General features: G+C 46.3%; 1 long non-coding RNA gene across 1 annotated transcript; it reads right to left on the reverse strand.

Annotated features, from left to right (window-relative positions):
• Positions 1 to 3,054: 3,054 nt before the first annotated feature.
• LOC309336036 lies at positions 3,055 to 4,365 on the reverse strand. The gene is made up of 2 exons (XR_014153869.1): positions 4,272 to 4,365; positions 3,055 to 3,153 (listed from the first exon to the last, which is right to left on the reverse strand). It is a non-coding gene; the product is annotated as an uncharacterized lncRNA (long non-coding RNA).
• Positions 4,366 to 27,897: the final 23,532 nt, after the last annotated feature.

Consider the following 27,897-nt stretch of genomic DNA (forward strand, 5'->3'; position numbering starts at 1 on the left):
ATGGGGTGCCTATCCAGACCTATAACTTCCGCTACCTGCTCTCACTCACTAAACCACCTCTCAGATATTTACTTGTCTTCCTAGCTCCTAACTGTTCCTGACTCAGCTTATTTCGCTACACTAACTCAACCTACCCACAGACTCTCTCCCAATTCACTCCCACTCCAACCAACCAACCAACCAACCAACCACCCACCCAACTCCCAATGAACTCCCCCTTTTCCCCTTCCAGAGCTGGTTTTATAGTCCCTCTGACTCCACCCCCCGGGTTCTGATTGGGGAACCTGTTTAACTATTTCACCTCCAGCACTCCCCCTGCTGTGACATCATGTCATGGACTGGTTGGACACAGAGGAATGGTGGAAGGAACCATCTGGGGAGCCCCCTAGGGAAGAAGGCTCAGAGCTCGGGGAGTGGTGATGGGATGACAACGAGTGGTCAGAGGGAGAAGACCAGGAGGAGAGGCATCGGAAGCTGAAGAGGTAACGGTTTAGTGAGCAGGGAGAGTCTGTGGCGGAGAGTGGTCCAGAGACAGCAGCTGAAGCAGGAGGTTGGGTGGAGACCGTGCAAGAGGCAGAGATGAGTCAGGTTGGTGAAGAGTCACGGGTGTCTCTCCCTCCTGCTGTGACAAACTTCCCCCTTGTCTCTTGGACACAGAAGAGGCATGAAAAGAGCGGGGAAGAGGTTGGTGTGGTGGTTAAGAGTGGTGGACTCGTAATCTGGGGAACTGGGTTTGATTCCCCGCTCCTCCACATGCAGCTGCTGGGTGACCTTGGGCCAGTCACACTTCTTTGAAGTCTCTCAGCCCCACTCACCTCACAGAGTGTTTGTTGTGGGGGAGGAAGGGAAAGGAGAATGTTAGCCGCTTTGAGACTCCTTAAAGGGAGTGAAAGGCGGGATATCAAATCCAAACTCTTCTTCTTCTTGGCTTCATGCAGACAATTGCGTGGAGATAACCCCTGGAGAGGAGGGTACATAGACGGCTGTGGAGAGGCAGGGGCTTTCAGTCTCAGCAACTGGCCAGTGGGGCAAGTCCTGCTGGGGATGAGCAGCTGGGCTCATAAGGCCTGACACTCTGCCAAGTCTGGGCAAATCGTGTTCTTGCTAATAAAGAGTTAAGTCCAATTCGCAGGGTGTGATTTACTGCCGACCAGTGCCAGATTTACATATAAGCTAAACAAGCTATAGCTTAGGGCCCCACTGTCTTGGGGGCCTCAAAAAAATTTAAAGGAAAAGAAAACTAGATGTACATTTCCAAAATATAAGATAAAAAGCAAATAAAATAAAACCCACATACAGCAACATTGTTTTGTGTTATGTATGGCCCTCACCTTGCCAACAAAGGTCCGTATAGTTAAAGCCATGGTTTTCCCAGTAGTGATGTATGGAAGTTAGAGCTGGACCATAAAGAAGGCTGATCGCCGAAGAAATGATGCTTTTGAATTCTGGTGCTGGAGGAGACTCTTGAGAGTCCCATGGACGGCAAGAAGATCAAACCTCTCCATTCTGAAGGAAATCAGCCCTGAGTGCTCACTGGAAGGACAGATCCTGAAGCTGAGACTCCAATACTTTGGCCACCTTATAAGAAGAGAAGACTCCCTGGAAAAGACCCTGATGTTGGAAAAGATGGAGGGCACAAGGAGAAGGGGACGACAGAGGACAAGACGGTTGGACGGTGTTCTCGAAGCTACCAGCATGAGTTTGACCAAGCTGTGGGAGGCAGTGGAAGACAGGAGTGCCTGGCGTGCTCTGGTCCATGGGGTCACAAAGAGTCGGACACGACTAAAAGACTAAAGAACAACAACAACATGGACCTATTAGGTCCATAAATCACCATATAGCATATATTCATCACAAAAAACAGTGACAATTTGTTGTTGACAAAGGCCAGTTGGCCCCATTACCTCTAGTAGCTTAGGGCCCCATCAAACCTAAATCTGGCCCTGCTGCCGACTCACTGCTGTCACATCTCTCTCTTGAATAGGGTTGAACAAATGTGTACCTTCAGCCTCTCTCCATTCTTCATTTTTACGTGCCTAAGTTTATACTGGTCATTGACCATAATAAATGACTTGTACTTGTGTTTGCACTCCTAAGTTCCATTCTTCATGTCAGTTAGTGAATTTTTTTAAAAAGTCCTATTAAAATTCAGAATTTTAGCGTGGAATTCTCCTAATATACATTGCACAATTTTGCACAATATACACATTTTTGACAAAACCATTTGCCCATAATATAATGAATTTTTCACTTTAGCGGGGACATTTTTCCTACAAATCGCTTGGCTGGAGAACTGTGCTGAAAAGTTCAGAGAAATGTGAATATCAAAAGATGGCTGCGTTTTTGTTCACAAATTGTTTCAGAAGGTATGAATTAAGCAGGTTTGCCTACAAATGTGACCTGAAATGAATTTAACCCACATCCTAACTCTGGGAATCCTGGCTGGGGAGATTGCAGAGAAAAAGCAGTTGGGGGGCTGTCTAAGCAATGCCTCTAGCCACCTCCTCTTTTCAGGAAAGAAGCAGTGGCTAAGTTTCACAGTTCTCTATTGCTGCCCAAAAATAAATCATCCCTCAGATACTATCCTGCTTTCATTATCTTTTCTCTTCATAATTGTCTTTATTTATTCAAATGTATTCTCCACCCTTAGGCTTATTTGAAACACATGCCAAATATACTCAAAATATAGGTTATGTGAGACAAAATAATACATTTTTTTTTTTTAAAAAAAGTAGCTAGCCATAAAAGACCTACCCAGATAAAAACATACCGTATTTTTCGCCCTATAGGGCGCACCTAGTTTTTTTGGGGGGCGGGAAATAAAGAAAAAAAAATATTTTCCCCCCAGCCCCCAGAAGAGGCTGCTATCCGCAAGCCTTGGGAGCCCGGCGGGAACTTATGTCTCTACTGCCTTGAGTTTCCAATAGTTCCTTCTTTAAATCTTCCTCTTGTTATCCTTCCTTCTTTCATGGTCTCTCAGTTGTTTCCACAGGCGAGTTGAAGTAAGCAATAATGTGCTTCTGTGTGAAATTTGTATGACTCTCCTTTTTTTTGCAGCTGGTAAGTCTATTGTTTGCAGTATGTCCTCACACGCTGGTGTTTATGCCGAATCAATCCAAAAGTCCTTCTCTGGTGGCAGACGCCATCTTCTCCCTGCGAAGTGTGTTTCAAAGTGTTTTCAATAGAAACTATTGGGAAACATTGGCAGATTTAGGGAGGTGCAACCGGTTCCCCCCCCACAGGGACACCTAGGAAGCGCTGGGCTTTGGGAAGGAGATGTGAGGGCTCCAACAGAGTCCTAGAAACCTCCTTCTCAAAGCCTAGTTAGCACTTGCCCAGCTTTTTGAGGAGGTGGGGGCGCAGATTTTGGAAGCCATTCACAGCTGGCCTTTTAAGCCTCACTGCCAAGCAGGTTAACAGCCAATCCCCGGCCAGCCAGCGATTCACCACCTTCCAAGCAGGGCCTCTGATTGGCCCATTCAAATTTGTCCTCTTTGGTGGGAAGACAGCCCCTCAATACCTCCAGCCGAGGAGAATTCCCCAGCATCAGCCGGAAAGCGAGCATGCTCTAGGTGCCAGGGACCGAGGCAGAGTGTGAAGGGGCTGCAACCATTGCCCCCCATAGATGTGGTGAGCGGTCACTGGGGTGGGGTGTCAAATTTTGGCCTTGCACAAGGCGCCATATTTATCACAGTGTGCCCTGTTGGAAATGCACTGCAAAGGCAATGCCAGAGAAGACTGAAACAACAACAACAACAAAAACAACAACAACAACAACAACAAAACAACAACAACAACTTCTACTATTTATACCCCACCCATCTGGCCAGGCCTCCCCAGCCACTGTGGACGGCTCCCAACAGAAAGCTAAAAACATGATCAAACATCAAACATTAAAAACTTCCCTAAGCAGATGTCTTCTAAAAATCAGATAGTTGTTTATTTCCTTGACATCTGGTGGGAGTGCGTTCCACAGGGCGGGCGCCACTACCAAGAAGCCCCTCTGCCTGGTTCCCTATACAGTGGTACCTCAGGTTAAGTACTTAATTCGTTCCGGAGGCCCGTACTTAACCTGAGACTGTTCTTAACCTGAAGCACCACTTTAGCTAATGGGGCCTCCTGCTGCCACCGCGCCGCCAGAGCACAATTTCTGTTCTCATCCTGAAGCAAAGTTCTTAACCTGAAGCACTATTTCTGGGTTAGTGGAGTCTGTAACCTGAAGTGTATGTAACCTGAAGTGTATGTAACCCGAGGTACCACTGTATCCTCACTTCTTGCACTGAGGGAACTGCCATAAGGCCCTCAGCGCTGGACCTCAGTGTCTGGGCAGAACGATGGGGGGTGGAGACACTCCATCAGGTACACTGGGCCTGCAGCCCTGGTCTACCCCATAACGTTATTCTTCTCCCTCCCTAGCGGGCAAGGGTGATTGAGATGAAGAGAGGAAAATGACTGGTCCACATGGTTTTCACTTACATGCTACTCACGTGGACTGAGCCATAGGGCAGGTGCTGGGGGGGAGGGGACATGAGGTGGACCGCTGAGTTCTGTCACCTCCTTGTTTTCTATCTCCCTTTCGCCTTCCTCCCTGCACATCTCAGCATCGCTCTTCAAGGGTGAGTGAACTTGCCCTAATGAGACTGTCTGCCAATTGGTTACAAACAATTGTGCATGTTGATGTGTCATTTTGATATTGATTAAATACGGAGTAAGATGTTGCCTGTTTCTCGGATGGCAGTCAGCCCTGCTCTTTTCTGGCGGCTTGCTTATAAGCTACGCGTCGCAGCGTGCAGACCAACTGCCAGAAAAGTTTGGCCAAGCCTCCTTCGAGCAAGGCAAGAATATTTGTGGGATGATCGTGTGACGCGAAGGCTTTGAAAATATGTTTCACATTTGATTTGGGAAATGGGAAAGTGGAGGAGGGGTACACACACACACACACACACACACACCACCAAAACTTTGGAGTTTCTGGGAGGTTGGAAGCTCATAGATGAGAGGTGGAAGTGTTCACTCTTGTGTGTATGGAATAAGAGGCATGATACAATTGTAATAGAAGGTTTGTGTTTGCTTTTTCGTTTCACCCTTCTTCCTCCTTTTCTTATTCTTGATTTTTTAATCTTTTCCTTTTAGATTAGCTCGCCTTTTAATGTATTTCACGTGGAAAACTTTAAATAGAAATTGAATAAAACAAATTTGATTTGTAAAAGTTGCTTAAAAGGGGGGGGGGAATCAAGTTTAACTGATTGTAACCACTCTTTAGGACACGGGTGGTGCTGTGGGTTAAACCACAGAGCCTAGGACTTGCTGATCAGAAGGTTAGTGGTTCGAATCCCCGCAATGGGGTGAGCTTCCATTGCTTGGTCCCTGCTCCTGCCAACCTAGCAGTTCAAAAGCACGTCAAAGTGCAAGTAGATAAATAGGTACCACTCCGACGGGAAGGTAAACGGTGTTTCCGTGCGCTGCTTTGCTTCGCCAGAAGCGGCTTAGACATGCTGGCCCCATGACCCGTAAGCTGTACGCCGGCTCCCTCAGCCAATAAAACAAGATGAACACCGCAACCCCAGAGTCGTCCGTGACTGGACCTAATGGTCAGGGGTCCCTTTACCTTTACCTTTAACCACCCTTTAGAAACTATCATTTATGTCACATTTGAAACCTGCCCTTTCCCCCCCAGGATGCTCAAGGCAGTGTACATGAGAGCAGACCCTCCAAGTGTCCCTATTTTCCAGCGACAGTCCTGGATTTACAGAAGCCATCCCAGGTTCTGATTTGATCCTGCTTTTCCTTAGGACGCCCCTATTTTCATTGGAGAAATGTTGGAGAGTAAAGTGTTATGCGACCCCCAAGCTAAGGAGATAACAACCTTTTGAAGACATCTGAAGGCAGCCCTGTATAGAGAATTTTTTTTAATGCTAAAAGGTTTTATAATGTTTTTATATATGATGGTAGCTGCCCCAAGTGGCTGGGGCAACCCAGTCACAGATGAGTGGCGTATAAATAATAACATTATTATGACTATTATTATTATTATGAAATACCCACAATAACCCTTTAAAGAAGTTAGCTTGAGAAATGGGATTGGCCCAAGGCCATTCAGGTAGCTTTAGGGCTGAGGAAGAATTCAAACCCAGATATGTTTGATCTAAGGTCAGGGCTGTAGCTGCCACACTGCATTCACTCTCAAGTTAAGGCTTCACGTGTTTTTACTATGGCTTGATTTGATTTCTCAAGCAACACGATGACCAGTATACTAGGTAAAGGTAAAGGGAGCCCTGACCATTAGGTCCAGTCGTGACTGACTCTGGGGTTGCGACGCTCATCTCTCTTTACTGGCCGAGGGAGCCGGCGTACAGCTTCCGGGTCATGTGGCCAGCATGACTAAGCCGCTTCTGGCGAACCAGAGCAGTGCACAGAAATGCCGTTTACCTTCCCGCCGGAGTGGTACCTATTGATCTACTTGCACTTCATGCTTTTGAACTGCTAGGTTGGCAGGAGCAGGGACCGAGAAACGGGAGCTCACCCCGTCGCGGGGATTTGAACCGCCGACCTTCTGATTGGCAAGCCCTAGGCTCTGTGGTTTAACCCACAGCGCCACCCACGTTCCTTTGACCAGTATACTAGATAGCACTAAAAACAAAATGTGTACACTTGTAAATTCTCTAATGCATCTGAAATTAAATGAACACACGTCTGTCAATCTTTGAAAGTCCATAGAAGTACAATAAGTCTATGGTTGAAACAAAGTAATAGATGCTACCTTGTGGGCTAAGTGGAAAAACTTCTTAGGCATTCATGGTGCCGAAGTAGTAAGTGAATAACAACGTAGGACAGTGATCCCGGATAATCTGATTATTTCGCTGGAATCTTCTTCAGCACAACCGGTAGATTAGAAAAATGCACAAGGAGCAGTGGTCATACGGACTTTCAAAGATTGATGGACGTGTGTTCATTTGATTTCAAATATATTAGAGAATTTACAAGTGTACACATTTTGTTTTTGTTGTACTAAATTATGTATATTATGCAATACGAATTGCAGTGCTATCTAGAATAATGGTCATCGTGTTGCTTGTGTTGTTTGTTGTGTTAAGTTTGCAACACAGGGTTTTGTTGTTCTGTATTGATTTTATTTCTGACAACCTGAATCTGCACACCGTTGCTCGTGATGAAACACAGCTGATGGTCATGAATGATGGTTGGCTGCACTCCAGCGGCTTCTGGAGAGTGACACAGGCTCCCCGTCACTGACCTAGACCTTGCTGCTGCCTGAATTGGGAGTACAAGAGTGTCAGATAAGGGTCATAAAGGAGAGAAAGGCCACTCTCCGAGAGGGCAGGATCAAAGACCACGGTGGCAGCCGAGAAGAAGTAAAGAAGAAGAGCTCTCACCAAGTCGTTTATTCAAGATTCACAGAGAGACACATAGAAATGCCGTCTCTCTTAGATAATGGCGTTGCTCCAAGTAAAGTCCCACCCCCTCCGTCTCTCCTGTTATAAGTCATCCCTGTGTTGGCTGAACTGTGCTTTCTGCCTCTGAGCTTTCTGTTCTTTTACTCTCAATGCATGCCAATCCTGATTTAGGTTTGATGAGGCCCAAAGCTACTGAAGGTAATAGGGTCCTTTATATGTCAAGCTGTCCTTTGTCAACAAAAAATGTCGCCTTTTTTGTGTTGATATATGCTATGCGGTAATTTATGGACCTAACAGGTGTCAAAAGCCATAATGGGGTCAAAATAAATAAATTATGTATTACATGAAATCAATCAGTAGGCATAAGACTCATACCCTTAGTCTATGCTGCCTGATCACCAGTCTACAAGCACTCTTTAAGATTAGAGAACTGGTACAACAGTTTGACCTACATTCAGTCTGAAGCTGCATGCTACATGTTGCCATACAACCAGCCCATGCAGAATGTAGGAACCCTATAAATAGAAATGAGCAAACCAGTGATATTTTAGGGAGCAGGCTAGCAGGCGGGGCCCATGACTTACATCACAGGATGTAACACACAACACAAAACACTGTTGCTGTATGTAGGTTTTATTTTATTTGTTTTTTATCTTATATTTTGGAAAAGTACATCCAGTTTTTTCCTTTACATTTTTTGGGGGGGGCCCTAAGAGAGTGGGGCCCTAAGCTATAGCTTGTTTAGCTTATATGTAAATCCGGCACTGGTCAGCAGTAAATCACACCCTGCGAACTGGACATAACTCTTCGGGGGGTGGGGTGGTCAAGAATGCTTTCTAAAGACACCACCTGTCAGCTGTCTCTCCCCTGGTGTTTCTTCTTCCTGCTACTCCTCCCCCAGTACAGTGGTACCTCGGGGTACAGATGCGTCAGGTTTCAGATGCTTCAGGTTACAGACTCCGCTAACCCAGAAATAGTACCTCGGGTCAAGAACTTTGCTTCAAGATGAGAACAGAAATTGTACACCGGCGGTGCAGCAGCGGTGGGAGGCCCCATTAGCTAAAGTGATGCTTCAGGTTAAGAACAGATTCAGGTTAAGAATGAACCTCCAGAATGAATTAAGTTCTTAACCCGAGGTACCACTGTATCTCCCAGCTTCTCCCCTCTGCAGCCTCTGAACTATGACCTTCTGCAAACCACTGTTCTAAATCTATACTGTCCTCCTCTTCTCGGGAAGGTTCAGGAGGAGGGAGGCACCCCCCACCATTCCTCCTCCCTGATACCTGTAAGTACTTGCTCCATCCCCATCAGGCCACCGACCACTAAGGCACCAGACATGGTCAGGCTTTCCCCTCTGAACTTCCAAGGGCCCATCCTCTGCCCTCTCTAGTCTATGATAATGGTAGTTTATTACTTATACCCTGCCCATTTGGCCAGGCCTCCCCAGTCTACACTAGGTTCCTCCATCCCATCCTACCACCCCAGGGGCCACCCCTTAACTTCCAGGCTTGGCTTCCTCTGCCTTGAGCCAGAGCCTCAAGGAAACTGGCAAACCTTGACTGGAGCTACCATGCCCAACCACCATTCTGTCTCCACAGTCTACCCTCACGGCCTCTCCTTTGTCAGGTTGCCATCTAGCTCCTGCACTGCTGCCAGGACTTCATGCGGCAATGCCAATCTGGCTTTCTGAGGGTAGGGAGAGACAATGTCTTCTGGCAACACAACCCAGACGACTTCTGCTGCTCAGTTTTCCCTCAGGCTTCCTGCTTATTTTAGCAAGGGGATTGGGGAAGAGCTACTTGAGTGGAGTCCAAAGCGCCGTGCAGAAAGCAGGCAGAGATTACGTGCCAAGTGAATTTGATAAGGAAATATTTAGCTTAGAGTTGCTTCTGAATTTCACCTGAAGCAAAACTCGAGGACTAAATTCCCTGAGGTGTTCTGACAAGGTGCATCAAGAGGAGTGTTGAGGAACTGCAAATCAATGGGTCAATAAAAATGGCGATTTTCCCGCCCAACTGCAATTGTTTTTGAATCAGAAATATGGCACCAAGGTTCATCTCATCCAGCACTGCTAAGCTAGTCAAAGTATGGTGCAAATCTATAGCCCTTCTGTTATAAGACCTGTTCAAAGAATATATAAGAGCAGTGTTTTTTTCCCCTGGGGGTACGCAGGGGTGTGCATACCCCTAAACATTTTGTGAATCTAATGGGAGAAGAAACTAAATTTAAAATTTTTAAGTTTCTTCTCTAGCATGGTGAATCGTCAGTTCCATTGCTACCCCTGATGGCAGCCTCATTTCCTGTTATGGTGTTTCCTGAGTCTCAGACAGAAGTGAGTTCTTAATGTGTGAAGCAGTATGGAATGTGGGTGTGTGGTGTTTTACTGATGAAAGTTTGGCCTCACTGAGGGGCAGCATTTCAATATGAGTAGGAAAATTACTATTTTTCATCATCACAGTCAGCAAAGAAGTGTAGAGTTAATGATGACTTTTCTGTGTTTAAGACGCCCCCATGTATAAGAGGTTTTCTGGGGACTCAAATTTTAGAAAATGGGGGTAATTACCCAGGGTTATTGAGCTTTCTCTAGGGGGGAATGCTGAAAATCGCCCACCTGCATGCGCCACAAAATCCACTTCTCATCTGTCTGCTCGCTGGCAGAAGCTGCCAATGGCATGCCCAATTGCCTCAGCATCGCCCAATCAACACCACCCACTGACGACCAATAACACGCACAATAGCCGCTGACATCCACGGCAGCAACCAATCAAACGTCCATCCTATGCACTACCCATGTATAAGACGACCCACACTTTTTAACATGGTTTTTAAAGGAAAAAACCTAGTCTTATACACGGGAAAGTACGGTAAGTTGTGGCTATAGGGCATAGGCACTGCTCCCCTCCACTTTCCCACATTCAATGGGAAGGGGTTATAATTGCATTTAGCTGAGCATCCTATTAGTCCTCCCCATCAGTTGTCAATCAGGGTTCCTAATGATGACGGAAGGCTTCTGAGTGCTTTCAGATGAAGGCAGTTTCAGTGTTTAGGGCATCTCGAGAAGGGTGTTGTTGTTTAGTCGTTTAGTCGTGTCCCACTCTTCGTGACGCCATGGACCAGAGCACGCCAGGCACTCCTGTCTTCCACTGCCTCCCGCAGTTTGGTCAGACTCATGTTTGTAGTTTCGAGAACACTGTCCAACCATCTCGTCCTCTGTCGTCCCCTTCTCCTTGTGCCCTCCATCTTTCCCAACATCAGGGTCTTTTCCAGGGAGTCTTCTCTTCTCATGAGGCGGCCAAATATTGGAGCCTCAGCTTCAGGATCTGTCCTTCCAGTGAGCACTCAGGGCTGATTTCCTTCAGAATGGATACGTTTGATCTTCTTGCAGTCCATGGGACTCTCAAGAGTCTCCTCCAGCACCATAATTCAAAAGCATCATTTCCTCGGCGATCAGCCTTCTTTATGGTCCAGCTCTCACTTCCATACATCACTACGAGAGAAGGGTAGCGCCACATAAATTTTACATTGCCAGATTTCTTACATTAATGGTCACAGATTAATCAGATGAGCATTCATATTCTTGAAGTATATTAAAAACCCCAACAGAAGAACAATGCAAAAAGGCAGGCTGGATGTCGTACCTCGACTAAGTATAGAAGCAGATATGTTACGTAAATAAGTTTTGAGGATCTGATGAAAAGCTTTGCAATTAGAAAAGGCAGGAGGAATTTTTTCCCCAATATAAATAAAGTTGAAGTATACAAAAATAAACATTGTTTTCCACTTTACTGTAAGTTTTGCTTCATTTTGAAAAATAAAATCTTATTTTACAGTTTATTGTTGTTTATATTTTGGATTAGACATATACGGGGGCACCAATTTCTTTTAAGTGCTTAAGGTCTTAATCCAGCCCTGAATGTGGGGAAAGTTGGGGTGAAAGGGATGGGAACATTGTACAGGACTTGCATGCCCAATGGATCATTTGCCTAATGCTCTTAAAAGCTCTTACAAGGTGTGGTGCAGTTTGCAAGGGGAACTCCCCCCTCCTCTTTTCCAAGGGCATAGTTAACCCCCAAGTTCTTTTTTGTACTCCTTTAAAGGTAAAGGTAAAGGTAAAGGTAAAGGGACCCCTGACCATTAGGTCCAGTCGTGACCGACTCTGGGGTTGCGGTGCTCATCTCGCTTTATTGGCCGAGGGAGCCGGCATACAGCTTCCGGGTCATGTGACCAGCATGACTAAGCCACTTCTGGCGAACCAGAGCAGCGCATGGAAACGCCGTTTACCTTCCCGCCAGAGCGGTACCTATTTATCTACTTGCACTTTGACGTGCTTTTGAACTGCTAGGTTGACAGGAGCAGGGACCGAGCAACGGGAGCTCACCCCGTCGCGGGGATTCGAACCGCCGACCTTCTGATCGGCAAGCCCTAGGCTCTGTGGTTTAACCCACAGCGCCACCCGCGTCCCTACCCGTTGTACTCCTTTAGGTCTCAGTAAAAATACTAGCCATTTTAAGGCCTTTTATTCTTTCTTAAAAGTACTTTGCATGCTTCACTTGAGAAGCAAAATAAATGGTATTAAGGTATGGTTACAAGATTATTTTCAATGAATCTGGGGACACTTTTTTTTTTTTTGAAGCTGAGTAGCAACAGGGAGTCAGTAGTGGGGATGGTGAGGCAAAAGACCCTGGGCCCAAGCACACATGCATATTTTATAAAGGTGCAAAGCTCTTCTTTCGCACCCTGTGAAACATAAATGCGCATACTTTTTTAAAAAATGGGCAACGGTGTGCAATAGAGCCTGTGACTCCCGAGCCTGTCAAAACAAAGGGAGAAGGAGGCAGGAGATCTGTACCGTCGGACGTCCCTGGTGCCCCTTCAGTAGTGGCGGTGGTAGCGAGCAGCTCCTGAAGCCAGCCAGAGCCAACTGTGCTACGAGGCTGGCTCCGGGCCATAGCTGCCAACCGTCCCTTATTTGGCGGGAAAGTCCCTTATCCCAGCGCTGTGTCCCGCTGCTGTCCCTTACTGATGATGTCCCTTAAATTTCCCGGGTTTCAAAGGAAGCAGCTCCTCTCCCTCCCTCCCTGCCGGCCAGGGAGGAGGGAGGCTCCAACTGTGTTGCTTGGCTGCCTGCCCCCCCCCCCCGGCCTCCTCTCACCAGCCTCGGCCCCCGGGTGCCCCTCTCCGCCGAGACTGGCGGAAGCCTTGGGCCCTTCTGCAGGCCATCCTCCTCGCAGCTGCTGAACTGAGAGTCTCTGCCTGGGGCCTCACCTCTGCCTGTCGCTGCCACTCCCAATAGGCTGTGCCGCCAAAGGACCTGGATGAGATGGGCAGCCTGGCGCGGCCTATGAATTGCTGAGGAGCCTTGAGAGGAGAGCGAGGGCAACCATAGAGAAAGCAGTTCAGAGAGAGGAGGGAGAGGAAGAGGTGGAGACGTGGGTAGGTGTTCCAAGGGCTACAAGGGAAGGACCTAGCGGTAGACTGGCATAGATGGTCTGATCTGCGGCTTTACTTTGGGTGCTATTTCCCTCCCTTCCTCCAGCCCCACCTGATGGAATTGAGAGCTGCAGATGGAGCACAAGAGAAAAGATACAGAACTGCAGCAGCATCTTCGTAGCTTGGACTTCGTGAAAAGTAGTTGCTGCTTGTAGTTATTTAATTGCAGTGTTTCATCAGCTGGTGTCTTGAGCAGCAACCTCTGGAAACGAAGGGCTAAAAACCGGCGCTGCTCTCAAAAATTCTCTGGTCCCTTTTAACTTCGTATTTCAGTTAGTTGACTAAAATCCCTTATTTTGGCTGCTGATCCCTTATTTTCGAGGCTGCTGGTCTCTTATTTTCAAATCTGTAAATTGACAGCTATGCTCTGTGCTGCTGAGGCTGCCACTGCCACATTTCCCGGGGACAGGTTTGCAAATCCAGGGACTGTCCCCGGCAACCGGGGACAACTGATAACCCTATATTAAGGTGGATGACGATTTTTGCCCCTTCCCTCTTTCTGCAAAATGATTAGATCTTTGGTTGGAAAGAGCAAATGGGATTTGGTAATCTTAGAAGTATCTCAGCAATGTGGTTTTTACGCCACTTGTCACATTTAGCCCCTGCGTTGAATCCTTTATTGATTTTTTATATGAATAATATTTACTCATAAATGCTAATGTATCTTATTACTGTGCTTTTCGTCAAGAGCTGGGCATTCCAAGAAGCATTGTTTTGCTAGAATGAATCTAATGAAAGTGGACGCAAACTGCGGTAAAATGAAAGGAAAATTGGTAGCAATTGTAGATACACGGCCAACCTCAGTATGTCTAATGCATGATGAAGCAATTATATTGTTTATAATTACGAAAGGTGGGGAGTAAGGCAAAGGAAAGCAGTCAGAATGACCAAAAATCTCACTCTGTGGTATGATTAGCCTAATAATTAATCCAGCTCTAATCTGGGCAAGGGGGACGGGAATTATGGAAGTAGGTAAAACTAAAGGCTTGTTGAAATGGCTGTGATGAGGCATTCTACTTAAGCGTCTACTATTTTAAATGCTACAAACATAGGTCTCAATGAGGCTGCAGGCAAAGTTGAATTTGGATCTTGACTTCAAATCGTTTCTCATAGTCAACACCAATATTGGTGCTTTTCAGATGTTTCAGACCAGACTTTCTCCACCATCTCTGATCGTTGGCCATGCTGGCTGGAAGTGACATTAAGTTGTTGCTTGAAACATCTGGGGGGAACCAGCTTGGCGAAGGCTATCCTACACCATCTGATGGAGGAAAGTATATTTCCTTGTGTCGGGCACTGGCTGGATGAGGGAGAGTGGTGGAATCGCCCCAAGGAAGGTGCAGAGGAAGACTGAAATATACTTGGAGTCGAGAGTGGATTTCATGCTCTTTATTCAGCTCATAGTGGTGAGGAGGAATGGAAGTTCCCCCACAATATCTGCTTTATATACATTATTTACACAATGGGCTGCATGTGATTGGCTAATTCCAGGATTCTCCTGTAGGCCAATCAGGTTGTGGACTCACTTCCACCTGGAGCTGGATTGGGTGGCTCCTGCGGACCAATCATACTGCTGCATTGTTCTAGGACCAATCAGACTGCTGCATTCTGAATCCTATTGTTTGAGGACGAATCAGACTGCTGCATTTTGGATCCTATTCAACTCAGTACATAACAAAGATGATGTTGAGTCTCTGAACGGGGAAGACAATTTTGAGTCTGTAGTGGGAAATAGGGGTTGTGTCCTGCGGATCAGCGCAGAACTGGCTGTAGGGGAGGGCGACTGGATCGGCCACACTGGGTACTGAGCTGAGAGGGCACTGCCAGGGGGTGGCACAGCAATGACAAACAATGGGAGGCAAGCAGTGGAGCGACGAATTTTGGCGCTGCACTGAAATTTTAAAGCCCTGTGTCAGGGAGCTGACAAGGAGAACAGGTCATTCACAGATCAGAGATAGACAGCAAAACACCGGCTAACTTACAGTTAGTTTCTTTATTAAGGAAGCAGAACAGAGAACACACTGAGATTTCTAAGGGTTGCTCCTGTCTAGACTGGCCTCTCCTCCCTAGTCCTCTGTGTCATGCCCCTCCCTGGTTCTATGGCAACCCCCAAGAGACATTTTCTGTGTCTGCTTGGCTCTCTGCTTGGTGACATGCAGCAGGTTGTCAGCAGAGAAGTTGTCAGAGTGGCTCTGTGGCGGGCTTTGTGCCTGTTTTCCTCCTCTTCATCATCCTTCAAGCTCCCAGCCTCCAGTACTCTGTGTCATTAATTCTACTCAATAATAATCCAGAGCAGAACTCCGACATATACGTAGCTAGCAGAGTAAAAACTTAAACACGTTGCAGGATTCCCCCCAAAATAGACCAGAGGCCATCCAGCAGAGCTTTACTGCTACTGAAGGCAAATGAACATAATGGTCACAAATCCAGTACATTCAGGATTGGCACTGTCCATAAGAAATCCAGTTAATTTAAACTTACAATAACTTATACTAAGACTAAACCTTAACACTAAGCAAAATATGTACAGAACACCACACCAGAAGGAAAAGAGATAGAAAGAGAAAAGCGAAACCCAGGCTCCTTCTGGCCTTACTACAGTGGTACCTCGGGTCACAGACTCTTCAGGTTACAGACTCCGCTAACCCAGAAATAGTACCTCGGGTTAAGAACTTTGCTTCAGGATGAGAACAGAAATCGTGCAGTAGCAGCACGGCAGCAGCGGAAGGCCCCATTAGCTAAAATGGTACCTCAGGTTAAGAACAGTTTCAGGTTAAGAACGGACCTCCAGAACGAATTAAGTTCTTAACCCGAGGTACCACTGTATTATAGTCAGCATGACCTTGACAGAAGAGATAAGAGAACCAGTTTAAGCCAGCCGTACTCAGCTTCTCTGAAGGAATAACCCAAACATCATGAACCTTCTGCTTGTTTCTTTCACACAGAGAAGCTTCCAGAACCTTCTGGAATTAATTAGACTGGGAAAGATCTCTTCTTCTCCTCTGGGGTGTGGCCAGTTTCCCACCACTAGGATCCAAATTCTCTCCCTCTGTGCTTTCCCAGGGGGGGGGGGAGAGACTCTTGGTCAGCCAGTTTCCACCACTCCCCAACAGTCTGCCACTGACCAAGGTATCTCAAGGAGCACACCTCACCACACGTTTCTGCCAGTGTTCGAAGTCATCTTCCAATCACATTCCTGGTGACTTCACAAGCAGCACTCTGTTGAGTGTGGGTGGAACTGGCAAGAAGCATCGTGATGTGGGAAGAAGGAATGGCATTCTCACCGGGGAAAGAAGAGAGAGCTAAATGACACAGAATCTTTGCAGTTTCTGAGCAAGGGTTGTTCTGCCCCAACTGGGCATTGTGCTATCAAACCTATTACCATATTTTTCGCTCCATAAGATGCACCTGACCATAAGATGCACCTAGTTTTTAGAACAGGAAAACAAGAAAAAAAAATATTCTGAACGAAACAGTGGATGTATGATTTTTGTGTTTCATGCTGTGGCCACAGACATGTGATCTGATGGTGAATTTGGGGTGACCCAATGCAAAAATCCTGAGGATCCAAGTGGATCCGTGCTTTGTAACCACGTTTTTGCACCATTGCGGCCCCACACAACAGTGGGTGCGTGATTTTTTTGGTGCAGGCTGCAGCCATGGACATGCTATGTGATCTGATAGTGAATTTGGGGTAAATTTGGGGTGACCCAATGTAAAAATCCTGAGGATCCATGGGCTTTTACCTCCCCCTTCCCAGGCAGCCTCCGCTAGTGTCTCTTATCTCTCATCCGATCCCACCGATCAGCTGTTTCCTTTCAACACTCCCTTCCCTCTTGTTTGCCTTAGTGTCTTTTCCCTAGCTGGAGCAGTTTTTTGCTCCTCCTTTTCTTCTAATTTCTCTCCTTATTGTTTTAGTCTTCCTGTTTCCCCCCTTTGCAAGTTTGCTGTCTTTACCTCCCCCCTCCCAGGCAACCTCCTTTATCTCCATCGTCCCTTATCTCTCTCCCTGATCGGCAAACGATCAGCGGCTTTCTTTCAACACCCACTTCCCTCTTCCAAAAAAAAAGGGCATGATCTGCTTTTTGCCCCTGGGCAATTTGGCTCCAGGGACCACGCATTCACTCCATAAGACACACAGACATTTCCCCTTACTTTTTAGGAAGAAAAAAAGTGTTTCTTATGGAGCGAAAAATATGGTAAGCCCAGAGTCCTCAATTGATCAGAGGTCCGTGAGTTTCATTGAGGTGGTGTGCTTATAAATTTCATACAGTTGGTTTGTTTTGTTTCTTGTTTTTAATTTTATACCACCCTTCAACTGAAGATCACAGGGTGATTCACAACATAAAAAATACAAAACATGAACACAATACAAACAATAAATCGAAAGCAAACCTGTAAGGCCTCCTCCTGCAAACACATAAACACACACAGCATCTAGCACAGCAAGCCATACAATTGATGCAACAAGCAAAACATTTTAAAGTGGTCCTCAATGGGTTTCAAGTGGGCTCTGTGCGTGCGGGGGGAACTCCAATAACCGCTGCTTTAAGTGGTTTGCAAAGAATATAAAATACACATAAAAACTGTCAATGAAAACCCACCTTGGAAACTAGTTTATTAGGAAAAAAAACCATAAATGAAGCCAACACTTAAAAGTATACAATTTAGGCTTAAATTGCAGATTACAATACACATCGACTTTGCGTGTTTGGGTAGGCTTGCCTAAACTGGCACCGAAAGGAATGCATGCAGAGAGGAAGCCTGCCTAATGTCAATGGGGTGAGGAGTCGCCACGCTAAAAGGCTGGTCGCTTGCAAGTGCGAAATGAACATCCTGAGGCTTTTGCAAAAGTGCCTGTTGCACAGACTGGAGTGGCTGAGTGAGTGCATATGGGATAAGGTGATCCTTCAAAGTAAACTGTTCTCAGGTTGCTAGCGGCTTGATAGACTCATAGCAACGCTGGCCTGATAACAAATTGGCAGCTACCGCAGAACTCTGAGCAGGGCTGTTATATGCTGGCAGGGTCTCACTCCTGTCAGCAATTGCAGTATTCGGCTGCTGAACCAAGCATACAGACCCTCCAAGTGTCCCTATTTCCCAGGGACGGTCCCAGATTTACAGAAGCCATCTCAGTTTCTAATTTGATCCTGGAATGTCTTGCTTTTCCTTGAGGTAAAGGGACCCCTGACCATTGGTCCAGTCTCAGACGACGCTGGGGTTGTGGCGCTCATCTCGCTTTATTGGCCGAGGGAGCCAGCGTACAGCTTCCGGGTCATGTGGCCAGCAGGACTAAGCCGCTTCTGGCGAACCAGAGCAGCACATGGAAATGCTGTTTACCTTCCCGCTGGAGTGGTACCTATTTATCTACTTGCACTTTGATGTGCTTTCGAACTGCTAGGTGGGCAGGAGCAGGGTCCAAGCAATGGGAGCTCACCCCGTCGCAGAGATTCGAACCACCAACGTTCTGATCGGCAAGCCCAAGGCTCAGTAGTTTAGACCACAGCGCCACCCGCGTCCCTTTGCTTTTCCTTAGGATGTCCCTATTTTCATTGGAGAAATGTTGGAGGGCATGGAATAGGACGTGTCCAGGGCACTTCAACCGCAACTTGCCGGAACTCATTATGGGCACCTCTTGGGTGGGTACCATTGCTGTTATAAGAGAACAAGGGAGGCATTCACAGTGAGTTCTGGCACCTCTTTCTCTAGAAGTGTAGCACTGGATGTCATGGTCCGGTTGACGGGCGATTGAAGTCCCGGCTGAGGGCAAGATGGCAGGGTGAGAGCAGGACTGAGAGTCCAGAAGCCAGGGGTCCGAGGGTTAGGAGTCAAGAAGTCAAGGGTCTGAGGGTCGAGCAGCAAGGAGTCACAAAGTCAAGGGTCTGAGGATCAAGAAGCAGAGAGTCAAGAAGCTGAGGAGCTGAAAGCAAGAAGCCAAACGCAGCAAGGCAAGAAGCGTGTTGCTGTGGCAAACAGCCAAAGGGAAATGCTGACCTTATATCCCTTCCTGGCTCTTGCCACCAGGTGTAGTGAGTTACCAAGTGGCCTCTCCAGAACAAATTTAGGAAGGCCCCTGTCCTGTGAAGCCCTACTGGTCACAGGGCCTGGCTCCTGCATGCACTCCTGACACTGGATGTCCCTATTTTCATCAGAGAAATGTCGGAGGTGATGTCTCTATTTTTATTGGAGAAATGCTGGAGGGTAGGAGTGCAAGGGATGCCCCACACAGACCATACTGCAATAATCCAGCCTTGAAGTCCCTGTTGAAGCAGGAAGAGCTGGTGTGAGAAGCATAGCTGTCAACTTACAGATTTGAAAATAAGGGACCAGCAGCCTTAAAAATAAGGGATCAGCAGCCAAAATAAGGGATTTTAGCCAACCAGCTCCTTTCCTTTCCCCCATAACAGTCAATCGAAGGAGGCTCCAAAACAAATCCAAAAGTGCCCCCTCCCACGAGATCGCCGCCTGCCATTGTACTCAACCAGCTCCTTTCCTTTCCCCCCACCATGTGGCCCCCCGCTCCAGACAGACCTTTTCCCTGGCAGGGTGAGTGGGCCGTCAATGACGTATCCATCCGATTCCAAGCACAGGTATGTTCAACTTCTGAGCCCCTCCGAGCCAAAGGCAGAAAGCCCAGCCAGCAGCCAAACGAAGCCTCAAGCTGTGGTTCCCACAGCACAGCAACCCGGCAAAGGGGATGAAGCAAGGGAAACCACCATCACCTCTCCGCTGGGAAGCGCTGAGCAAAGGCGAGTCCCCAGGCAGCATGGCCAATTTGATTGGCACAAGGCATGCAAGCTCCACCCCCCCAGTCGTTTTTAGACTCCTTATTGGGTGAGCAGTGCAGCCAAGCAACACAGTTGGAGCCTCCCTCCTCCCTAGCCGGCGGGGAGGGAGGGAGAGGAGCTGCTTCCTTTGAAACCCGGGAAATTTAAGGGACATCATCAATAAGTGACAGCAGCGGGACACAGCGCTGGGATAAGGGAGTTTCCCACCAAATAAGGGATGGTTGACAGTTATGGGGAGAAGCTGCATTCAGAAGCACCCCTAAGCCAAGTACCTACTCCTTCAGGAAAGGGGGCTCCTATTTTGGGAACTGAATCAGGGGCCCCAGACACCTTAACCTGTCTGTTGGCCAGAGCCTGGTCAAAATAAGAACAATGTTAGCTCTGTTTCATAATTTCAGCAGGAGCAAGAATCATGTTAGCTGTATGCCGGTGCTGTTCCTTATTTCTCTCATTATTGCTGTTGCTATTATTTACCTGCTCTCTCACTCTGAAGTCTGAGGGCAGGTCACCACAAAAAAATTGCAATATTAAAAACTGTTTAGGTAAAGGTAAAGGGACCCTTGACCATTAGGTCCAGTCGTGGCTGACTCTGGGGTTGCGGCGCTCATCTCGCTTTATTGGCTGAGGGAGCCGGCGTACAGCTTCCGGGTCATGTGGCCAGCACGACTAAGCCGCTTCTGGCGAACCAGAGCAGTGGACGGAAACGCCGTTTACCTTCCTGCCAGAGTGGTACCTATTTATCTACTTGCACTTTGATGTGCTTTCGAACTGCTAGGTTGCCAGGAGCAGGGACCAAACAACGGGAGCTCACCCCATCGCGGGGATTCGAATCGTTGACCTTCTGATCAGCAAGCCCTAGGCTCTGTGGTTTAACCCACAGCGCCACCCGCGTCCCCTGTTTAAAACTGTTTAAGACAACTTAAGATCGCAGAAATAAGGCAGGTCCCAAAAATATACATCTCGAGTGTCTAAAGTCATGGGTTAAAAGGTACATCACCAATATGACAATAAAGACACTTGCAATTAGGCATCTAGCATATAGCTTAGCATATAGGCTTTTTAAAAATGAAAATGATATTAGCTGTTTGGCGGGGGTGGTGGTATACTTCATGGGATCAGAGCAGAGGTGGAGGAGATATGCTTGGTGGATGGGCACAATTCGCCATTGGTGGCAGGGGGGATTTCCTCTTTATTCAAATAATAGCTACAGAGAGATTTCATCAGGTCCAAAACGGGGGTGGGGGAGGGTCAAATCCCACCTCTCTGCTTGCTCTGATCCCAGTCATTATCAACCCTCCTCTGGCTGCTGCTATCTGAATTTTCCTTCAAACCTGTACGTTGGGTGCAAAGATGTATTTAATGTCATGGCTCGTTGGGCCTGAAGTTAGGCTGGTAGTGGCCCAGGACTTAGAGAGCAGCTCCTATCAGTTGCCAGGGGTGAGAATCTTCTGGCTGGTGCCCTTTGGGATGAAGGAGCATCTCCACCCCCATCTTTCTGCCCAGACACTGAGGTCCAGCACCGAGGGCCTTCTGGCGGTTCCCTCCCTGTGAGAAGTGAGGTTACAGAGAACCAGGCAGAGGGCCTTCTCGGTAGTGGCGCCCGCCCTGTGGAACGCCCTCCCACCAGATGTCAAAGCAATAAACAACTACCAGACTTTTCGAAGTCATCTGAAGGCAGCCCTGTTTAGGGAAGCTTTTAATGTTTGATGTATTTATAGTATTTTAATATTTTTTGGAAGCTGCCCAGAGTGGCTGGGGAAGCCCAGCCAGATGGGCGGGGTATAAATAATAAATTATTATTATTATTATTATTATTATTATTATTATTATTATTAGTCTTGGGGAAATGACCATCAGTGTGGTCTGCATGACTCCATTTACTTTGGAGAAGAATAAAAGGTGGCTTGATCGACAGTGAGATCAAGTTGCCCCCTCTGTCCCTCAGATTTATGCCAATATTTTAACCAAAACTTAATTTAAAATAATTGAGATTTGCTTTTATGCGCTTTTACTTTACTTATTTCTGATGGCTAAAGTATCTATTTCACACCTAGAAATGCGTTGTAAGAGAAGTAAGGCCGGCAGGCTTTAATAAAGCTCTTAATTGGCCCTACTTGCAATCTCCCAAAGGAATTGAACTATCCACACACCCACGTTTATGCGGTATGGCACTCCTATCTGATATCAGACAGTAATCATCCCAGAAGGCAGTATCTCAAAATAACTGCTCAGTATATGCATGAAGAATACACTTAATTTTTTTTATTATTATAAAAAAACACACGTTAAAATTGACTGCTCAAGGCTTGGAGAACTTGCCAGTGGATTTCCTCCAAAAAAGACTCGTTCCAACTCTGTGTAGGAAACAGCTAAGATAGCACGCTTTCCATATTGTACGATCAAAGTGGCTTCCAAAAATGCAAGCTTTCCCACACAACAAAATGTCATCAAGGAGGCTTAAAAAAAAAGAAAAGAAAAGAAACTTTATTCCGCATATCACAGACTGTAGAGACGGCTTGAGCTACTGTACTGTCAGAAGTAGGTGCTATGAACAAGTGAAAAAAAAGTACAGAAGACTGCCTGATAGATATTGTACATATCTAACTTGTACCAAAGAGGCTGCCTAGGGTTGAAATGGTAAGGGCTGCAACAATGGTTGTTTGCAAGAGTACAAGCAAGGTTCCTAAGCAGTTTTATGGGTTCCTAAGCAGTCCAAATTGTCACTTAATAAAGGGAAGGAAAGCATGCCCATTTCAGGGCTACATTTTTGCTTCGGCATTTAGTCCGTAAAATATTGTTTTGTGGGGAAAATGACTGGCCTAGTGCAGCCCTGGGCTGGAATGTAAATTTATGGGTTTCATGGAGAGATGCCAATTTAGTGGAGATGGCATATGTTCACTCCCAAATATTCTGCACATCTCTAGTTTCAATGGTTGGCTTCTTCTTTTTATTTTTACAAGATGGAAACACTATTCTCTAGTTGTGATACAACCATTACAAAGCCCAACAACCCCTTTGTCTTTCTCATGGTGGTAATAACATCCAGCGTTTTAAAAAGTAAACAGTTTCTCACATTTCTTGAGAAGATTTTGAAAATCTGGATAGAGGAGGGCAAACATTTCACAGGGGAAAAAATGATACCCCAAAAAAATTCATTTCTGTGTACTCCACCTATCTGTAAATCAGTTTGGTGCCATTAAAACAACAACAACAACAACAACAACAACAACAACAACAACAACAACATGGTTTTCTTCTAGTTTAGTATGCCAGTCTTAACCCATCAGGGATCACGTAGGCAGTATGATGTCAATACAGCACCACACAGCTACTCAGATTTGGCTATGACATCATCAGTGAGCCCTCATGTTGCCTTCACGCTAAATGGAAGCTGAAGAGGGAAGATTTCATCCCAATGCTGACTCAGCTAGGCCATCTTGCTGCATTGTGCTGGCAATTTCCATCGTCTAGCAGAGCATTATAGCAAGACAGGGTGCCTCTGCTTGTTTGCCTTGGCAACAGGTAAACAAATGTCCTCTTCCCCTCTATTCAAAACGAGGGCAATGCGAGGCCTTCCCTTGCCCTGTGTTGCATCATCACATGACCAAGGCAACTGGAGTATGTTGGGCTCTCATTCTTTCCCTTTTCTCACAAACATTTCTGTCACCCTTTCTGTGTTGGAAAAAAAAATCACTAAAGAGAGGAAACTAGGGCATGAAAATGATTGCAAAATTCTACCTCCTTCCACTCAGCCCACATTGGAAATCATTTGATAGGTGAAGCTGTCTATATAAAGTCAAACGTCTCTCATTCCACTTTGGAATGACGCCTGCTCCTTGGGAGAAAGGCAATGACGAACCTAGACAGCATCTTAAAAAGCAGAGACATCACCTTGCCAACAAAGGTCCATATAGTTAAAGCTATGGTTTTCCCAATAGTGATGTATGGAGGTGAGAGCTGGACCATAAAGAAGGCTGATCGCCAAAGAATTGATGCTTTTGAATTCTGGTGCTGGAGGAGACTCTTGAGAGTCCCATGGACTGCAAGAAGATCAAACCTGTCCATTCTTAAGGAAATCAGCCCTGAGTGCTCACTGGAAGGACAGATCGTGAAGCTGAGGCTCCAATACTTTGGCCACCTCATGAGAAGAGAAGACTCCCTGGAAGAGACCCTGATGTTGGGAAAGATGGAGGGCACAAGGAGAAGGGGACGACAGAGGACAAGATGGTTGGACAGTGTTCTCGAAGCTACCAGCATGAGTTTGACCAAATTGCGGGAGGCAGTGGAAGACAGGAGTGCCTGGCGTGCTCTGGTCCAGGGGTCACAAAGAGTCGGACACAACTAAACGACTAAACAACAACAGCAGAGCATTATAGCCCCTACTTGTTTGCCTTGGCAACAGGTAAACAAATGTCCTCTTCCCCTCTATTCAAAACGAGGGCAATGCCAGGGCCTTCGTTTGCCTTGTGTTGCATCATCACATGACCAAAGCTGACGTATGTTGGGCTCTCATTCTTTCCCTTTTCTCAAAAACATTTCTGTCACCCTTTCTGTGTTAAAAAAATCACTCAAAAGAGGAAAGGAGGGCATGAAAATGTTTGCAAAATTCTACCTCCTTCCACTCAGCCCACATTGGAAATCATTTGATAGGTGAAGCTGTCTATATAAAGTCAAACGTCTCTCATTCCATTTTGTTTGCTTTTGGGAGGTGCAGAGTGGTACAAGGAAACTTTTCCCTTGAAAACACCGAGGGCTGATTCAGACAGGGCAGCCCACACACGGAGGCCACCGAAACCACTTCCCCCTGGCTGCAGCTCCTCACAGCGATCATAACATCTGAGGACTGATGATCACCCAGTGGTTTGGCTCGAACATGGAGAGCGTCTCTCTCTCTCCACGCAGGCACATCCTGAAAAGCTCACTCATGCTCACACTTCACGGCTTATGAAAACAGTTGGCCCACATTCATGGTAACAAGGACGCAAAGACATGCCATCATATGCACTCTTCGCACGGCGGATAACATGGGAGGACAGACAGTGAAATCTGTGCAGTGATATATGCACCACCCTCATTAATTATATTGCCTGCATTACCTCAGGGTGGCTGTTGCTCCTGTCACTAGGAAATGGTGGGATTTCACATGAAGGGAGCTCAGGAGTCCTGCTTTAACAGATGGTTGGTGCCATTTTGGATTTGGCTGGTTTTTCAGGAAAACAGCCTTCGCTGCTTTCAAGGCTGCATTTTACATGGTAAACATGCATATTTAAGATCCCCTTAATAATCAAATGTGCCGCTGTATGACAATAGCAAGCTTTTCTACCTGCTAGAATGGTTGCCAGATATACTCTTTATGAAAGATAACAGAGGCTAACGCTTTGCTTTTTTCGTTCTCTGGGAGAATCACGTTTGCTTAAAAGCATAAGCTCCTCCCTAGAAATAAAAGGAGTGCTTTATCCTTTTGAAGGATATATATTTGTTTACTTGATAATAAAGCAGGGTGCTCTGTTATGTACTGAAGTTCTCACCCTGGGTCAGCAGGGGGATACTGTAGATAGTTATGCAAATGAAGGATCGAAAGTGATGTTCAGTGATTGAATAGTTTTAGAAAGTTGCTACAGTTACGTTGTTCTGGAGCTCTATATAAGCAGCTGACTGAGCTCTTCAGCTCAGTTCTGTTCTGGCCTCTGAATAAACAAGAGCTGTTTGAAGAATTGCTGTGTCGTCTGATATGTTCGCCCACAACTTAACATGCTCAATTTTGCTTCAGTTGGGAATGCCTGATGTTGAGCACTGGCGAACAAATTGTGTCCAGAGTTGGCACGGCGTATTGTGCTATTTAAAACGAGGGTGCTGAAGCATGTTGAGATGAGAAATTTAGTTTGGGATAGGTCAGGTTAAAACCCCTTCCTTAGATAACACATTGTTCTTGTATTGCCAGTGGTGTAGCGTGGGTTGCCAGTGCCCAAAGACATGAGGAGGGGTGGTGGGAAGGAGGGAAATGGACGGAGTGTGCATGTGTATTCAACTACCTAACAGCATCCACATCACCAGGAGATCACAGACATAAAAAATAAAGTCTCTCCATTGTCTGGAGGGGCCACTTCCTGGTTTGCATGGAGAAGCCGTTTTCAACGGAGCCCAGTGACAGAAGCGCATAGCTGTAGTTAGCAAGCACCCTCTAACAATTTTGCATTGAAATTTCATGCCCCCAAACCATGCCCCTGCTCTGCTGCGACAAGGCACACCCTTCTCACTGAATCGAGGCTTTTCTGTGCCTCATATTCGAGTCCCCGCCATCTCACATGTCTTGTCCTCGTACTCAGGTTCCCCTCCATAGAAGGACAGCGCAAAGACGTTGCAGAATAAGGTGAACAGCCTACCATGTTGGAGCACATTTGTCACAGCAGTTCTGGAAGGACCCATAACAGAGTGATGCGCAGGTGTTAGGGTTAACTATATCCCCACATCCCCAGGACTCCCTAGAATAGTTCCACTAACAGCACCTTCATGCACAAGGCAAGAATGACACATTTGTAGTTCCGGGATTTGTTCTGAGAGCCAGAACTGAGAGTCTTTCTGTACCAAAATCCACTCCTGGCTATCGAAGAGTTCTTCATTTCAGCAGTTTCATTTAAGTAGGGAACACGATTTTGTTCTTGCCAGCACTGCCCAGAGCAGCCTGGTGATGTGCTACCATCCATCTCCCTCTCATAGTTCCAATTGCTTGTCTATGTTCTCTATGGCCGCTAGGCTTATCTTTTCTTAAAGTTTGGGAACAAGAAGATGGGGGGAAGACAGTAGGGGGTGAGTGAATCTGTTAATTTCATTTTCTCAGTTTCAGTCTAATGTTCAATTCTCCATATTTCCACATCGGTTTGTGATTTTTTTCCCTTAAAAAAAAGTGCTCATGAAAATTCATCAGCATTTTAATGCGATTTTTTTTCCGTGTGTGTGTGTGTGTGTGTGTGTGTGTGTTTGCTAGACATTTTTGCAAAGCAATTTCCCCCCAAACAACACATTTAGGTTTTTTTTAAAAAAAACCTGCATTTTTTAAATAAAAAAAATTACGAGATTTGGGTCAACAATACTTGGCTGGAGAACCGTATTGCAAAATTCAGAGAATAAACCATTGTAATCAAATAGGGCTTGCTCATCCCACTCCAGAAGAGCTTCTCATCAAGTGTTTTTCAATACCCAAGCACTGTCCTTGAGGTAGAAATTGTTATGGCTGTGTTTTGATTTGTGCATTGTTCTAGGAAGTGCCAGTTAGATATGTCTGCAGGTCAATGTGACCTGAATTGAATTTCTCCTCCATCCCTAGAGGAGGAGTGGTGTTTCTAAAGTACCTCCTCCTGGTTTCCTGACGTTCCCACCTTCATTGCACCTCCTTCTGCTCCTGTTTGCTGCATGCACCAGCCCTTAAGTAAACTCAGGGCACTCCCAAACAGGAGGGGAGTCCAAAATCCTTGCTGATCTAATGCAAACCACACAGAGATCTACGAGCAGGTGCAGATATACCTTGTGCCTGACTCTCCGGCATAACAGGAAAGGTGAGGTTGAGCGGGTGCCCTACGGAGAACCCTCCTGCACCTCCTCCACCGCTATCAAGACAGGCTGCAGGATTGTGGCCTTAGCTGGCAAAGCTTGTTAACAGGAAAGGCTCCCGGATAAAAGTTCTCTCCCAGCTGCAGAATTGTATTGTTATTTGCATTCCACCAGCGCTCGAACGGTTAACATCTATTAAAAAAAATAAACTTGCATTGGCTGAGTTCCTTGTTCCGTTTGATGGCTCAACTGAAGCTTGATGTTTATGGTGGATATTGTCTCGATTTCTTTAGATGAGATGAGCATCTAAGGAGTTTGAAAATGTGTTTTAATTAAGATTCTGCTAAATTTTATCAGACACCTACTTGGAAAACAAAGCAACTGAATAATTAACTCTGATGATAGCAGATGCTGCTCTAATGACAACCTGTTACTACTCAAGTGCCTCATTAGTTGTTTTACTGTGTTCTTTTAATATGTCCAGAGCTCCTTGGCTAATGAGTATATTGGCGATGATGTACTTTAAATAGTCCTTCATTGTGGACAGTTGTAAGGGTGAGATTTCCCCCCATCTGCAGAAAAATCTCCATTTAGATTGTCTCCCCCCCACCTCAACCCCCTGCCAGGCTGTGTTGTCTGCCTGCACAAGCTTGGAAATG

This window comes from Podarcis erhardii, assembly GCF_964252035.2.
Source record: "Podarcis erhardii genome assembly, chromosome: 1".
Lineage (NCBI taxonomy): Eukaryota > Metazoa > Chordata > Lepidosauria > Squamata > Lacertidae > Podarcis > Podarcis erhardii.